General features: G+C 36.9%; 1 non-coding gene across 1 annotated transcript; it reads left to right on the forward strand.

Moving 5' to 3' along the window:
* Positions 1–2211: 2211 nt before the first annotated feature.
* On the forward strand, positions 2212–2343 carry LOC136321297 (small nucleolar RNA SNORA48). The gene has a single exon (XR_010728564.1). It is a non-coding gene; the product is annotated as a small nucleolar RNA SNORA48 (small nucleolar RNA).
* The last annotated feature ends 2166 nt before the right edge of the window (positions 2344–4509 follow it).

Consider the following 4509-nt stretch of genomic DNA (forward strand, 5'->3'; position numbering starts at 1 on the left):
CATTGTTTTTTTCTATTCTTCTCCACAGGTCATACAATAACTGTGAAGGCTATTTCAGTTGTTAAGTCCCTGATTATGAATTTGGGAAGTGGAATAACCACCAAGTAGACCTATGAATTCAATGGCTTACTGTAAGATAGACTTGGGTGAGGATTCTGCTTATCATCTCCCAATTGCTTCCACTCCATTGCAATTACTGATTCTAGTATCTAGTTATCATTGCGTGCATTTATAAATGGAAAAGAGTTTTTTACTCTGAACTCATAAGGCTATCTTGACTGAAGATTTGAAGGTCCTAATGCTTTGAACTTTATAAAATAGCCTTTTCTCCATTAGAGATTGATGGTTATCACATACACATATTTGAATGGTATGAAGTTTTTCTCTTATCTCCCCTATTAGAGTAAAAGTTTCTTGACACTGTCCTATGTGTTGTTTGATGTTTACACAAAGCTTGAATACTGATAATAGGTCAATAAATGTTTGCTAAAAGAATAATAATCTCCTTTATACATTTTCTGTATTTATGACTCTATAAATTACTCACAGTCATTTTTCAATAATAGTAGGTACAAGTGATTTTAAAATACATTTATAACATCTGACACTCCATAACTGTAAAATATTAGCCCCTAAATTTGGACATAATGTGGTTTGTCTATGCCCCATTCAAAACAATGTTGGTCTCAAACATTAAGTATTGGCTTAGCCTGTCACCACATGTTGGCTTTAATATCTCTTACCAGAGCCTGCTTTTCAGCTAGAAGCAGTTGACATGGCCATTCACTGCACCTTAGTTGTACAGTTTATAACCTCTACCACTTGACAGGCATTGATTCATGTTTACTCTCAAGTGGAAGCAACCCTGATGAAGTCTTCGGTTTATCAGTTTCCGATAGGTACACTAGTGCAGGTAATTGAACCTCTCTAGCCTCAGGATCGGAGGGCAAAAAAAGAGGACCCATGTCCAAATTAGGAGGTTGTGCTCTGGCCAGATAGCTTGGTTGGTTAGAATATCATCTCAAAGCATGGAGGTTCCCGGTTCAATTCTGGTCAGATCGAACAAATGTTCCTGTCCCTCTCTGGCTCTCTCCCTTTCTCTCTTTAAAATCAATAAAATAAGCCTTAAAAAAATATAGAAGCTCCTTCTGAACCACTGGTCCAAAGACGAGGCATTTATAAAAGAAATGATATTCCTGACATGACTAGAAACAGGAGTCCCTCATCTCCAGTAATAAATGGAAAAAAAATTGTGTATGTTTTTCTTAACAAAAATCAAATAGCTTAAACATAAAAAGTCAGTACCTTTTGGAAAAATGTATTGTCCCTTTACTTTATGAAAAAATTCCATGTTTTCATAAACTGCTCTTAGAATAGGAATTTAAATGTTTTGTTTTCTTTTTTATATTTTTAGGCAGCACAGTCACTGGCTCGCTAATAATACAAAACAGTGCCTTTCACACACTCGGCCATTGCAGTAGCTATAGCTTTTTGACAGCAGGATCAGGGCGAGATAAATTGACTTCAACGTTTTTGTTAAAAATAGAAAGCCTCACAAATCTGGCCCATCATTTTCAACTGTCAGGAATATAAATAATGATGGACTTTATTATGCATAAAGCCAAACAAAAGCCAAAAAGATGTTGTCTAAAGGTGATTAAAATGTGTATGTTTATGGGATCAAGATGTGGCCACCCTCTAGCTTAGGGTCCATCTGACTTGGTCTGTTTATAAATAGAATTCCAAAGTGAATCAACTGACTTCCTGTTAGTGTCTCTCAATCTCATGTGTTTTTTCTTTTTCTTCCTCTCCACCCTCCGAAGTATGAATTTAATGTCTTTCAGTGTTTGGAAGGAAAAAATGCTGTTTGTCAGTTATCAAAACCTAAACAGCTGCAATCCAACAACGTTCATTCAATTTTAATACTAAATAAATATGAGCAATGACTATATTATGAAAACAAATGAAATTGAGGTTAAAATTCAATTAATTTTATTTCCAATTCAGTTTCACAGGTTTTCAGATTTTCTTAAGCTCCTTCCGGTTTTTAACATTGCTAGATTAATATGGACAGCATATTCTGTAGAAATAACTCCTTAACTAACTCCCAAACCATAGTACTAAGTCTGTTTGGATTTGAAGGGCTTCTTTTTTCTCTTGAAAATTTAAAATAAAAAAATAAAAAAAAAGAAAATTCAAAATAATTTAATTTACCCACTGGCTCTGGGCAAGGAGACACCTGCTCCTATATCAGTCAGGGCAAAGCAGATGTACAGTCCTTAGTTCATCCCAGCTTGATGCCTGTATTGGTGGCCAGAGCTGTTTCATGCCTGGGGCATATAAAAATATAATGAAAATTTACTTTGAGAGCAAGAATGTGTGATTTGAAAATGTGTTGGCTTGAAAACCATGGAGCAATTAAAGGCATCATTATGCTTTCCAGATCAGGTGTAAAATAAACAGGAAAAAACATGTGCCTTTCTCAGTAATTTCACCCATATGACTCATCCCTAACCCATAGTAATTGTGTACTAAGACTTGCTCTATTCATCAGTTAGCCCTGTCAATGTTCTTGTACTTTGGTTCAAACGCTGGATCCTCTCAATGTTTCACAGAATCAAGGTGATTCAGGCCATCAGTAAACATTATTTACTACAAACCCACTGTGGACCATTTCCGGCTTACAGCCTTCAGAATGTAAAGGCGTTCTGCCATTGGACACTCGAAGGGTGTTTGCAGTAAACTGCGCGGTGGGAGAGCTACCATTTAACTCTATTGAAAGTCTAATGTGAAAATTAATGTTCTGTTTTTCTGTTAAATATATTTTTGTAATATATTTAAATGTAAATATAGAACTAATTTGGAATGATACCTATTCTAACATAAAATATGCTCTGAATAAATACTTGTTTTCCTCCCAGCTAAGAGTATTTTCTGTAATTATTATTATTATTTAAAGAGAGGCAGGGAGAGAAGGACAGAGAGACAGGAACATCAAGCTGTTCCTGGGTATGCCCTGATCGGGGATTGATCCAGCAATACTCTGCATTGCATGATGATACTCCAACCAAATGAGCTATCCAAACAGGTTGCTAAGAGTATTGTAATCAAAAGAATTTCTAAAGTTGACTAGGGCAGCTATATAACTACTGGGTTATTATTAATTTTTTATTAGTTCCCTAAGAAACTGCCCATAGCAACTGGCCTGAACCTTCTTTAGATTTTAAGGTCCAACTCCATCACTATGCCTCTATCCTCACTAGGCCAGAAGTAAAGCTTTTTCTTTTAGCTTATTAATTGTTAGACTATGAGAAGCTATATCAAGACATGACATAGACAACTGCCTTCTACCCAGAGATAGTGAACTTCCAGCTAGATGCATTAACTGCATGAGACTTTGGGGGTCACTGTCCTTGAGAGAAGTTAGTGCATTCCATGCAAAACATAGGAATGGGAGCTCTTCTGACTTCAGCCATGGTGGACTAACAGGCTTACCTTTCGGCCTTAAATAACTAAAAAACTGGACCACAAAATTTGGACAATGGATCACATAGGACTATGAGCCCAGGAGGAGGAAAACGAAGAACGTGAGCTCTAGGATTGCCTCACATCATGACCTTTGAGAATGCTTCCAGTCTGAAGAATAAGGACAAGGAGCCCAATCAGAGTAGTAATCCCCCTGTGTTGAGGATAAGAGTTTGGAGTTCAGGATGTGGCTAAAATTTTCAAGACAAAGTTCCTGAGAGGGGAGAGTTGCACAGGGGGAGAAAGAGCAGCAGAGATCTCCAGAGGATAACGTTCAAGTCTTTGTCTGAGCACTGACTTGGGAACGCATGGAAGGAGACTATAAAGGCTAAGGGGAAATCACCAGGAAAAAAGTAGAAGAAATAATCCCCACTGTTTACACAAAGCTAGGAGTAGTTTGTTTTCCAACGCCCAGAGACTGAAGACCTCCCCACACACAGGAGGGCATGAAGGTGCTGCCTCAGTTGTGAGAGACAATGAGCCTGTTCTGGACCCACCCTAACAGAGCCCCAAACCAAGGATCAAACTGACTTCACATAACTTCACCTCAGAAGAAAACTTCAAAATATTTAGCAAAATACAAAAATGTTTTAAAGAATGAGTTAAAATATACGTTCCAACAATGTAAAATGATTATAAATATTCTTCGCTTGTTCAGGAAGGTAGAAGAGAGCATGAACATGATAGAAAAAGGAATGTGAGACACATAAAAGATCCAAGTCAAACTTGTAGATGGGAAATATACTACCTGAAATTTTAAAAATTCACTGAACAAGAATAAGAATAAATTTTATAGAAGCGAGATTACTAAATGTGAACAGTAGAAATTACCCCAAATGTAATCCAAATAGAAAAAAGTTAACACCATCAATGAGCTGTGGATGATGTCAAGTGACCTCCCAGAAGGAGAGGAGAAGGGTGGCGGTGTAGGAAAAGTATTTGAAAGCATAATGGCTGTTAATGTTCCAAATTTGATGTAATCTA

This window comes from Saccopteryx bilineata, chromosome 1 (assembly GCF_036850765.1).
Source record: "Saccopteryx bilineata isolate mSacBil1 chromosome 1, mSacBil1_pri_phased_curated, whole genome shotgun sequence".
Classification (NCBI taxonomy): Eukaryota; Metazoa; Chordata; class Mammalia; order Chiroptera; family Emballonuridae; genus Saccopteryx; species Saccopteryx bilineata.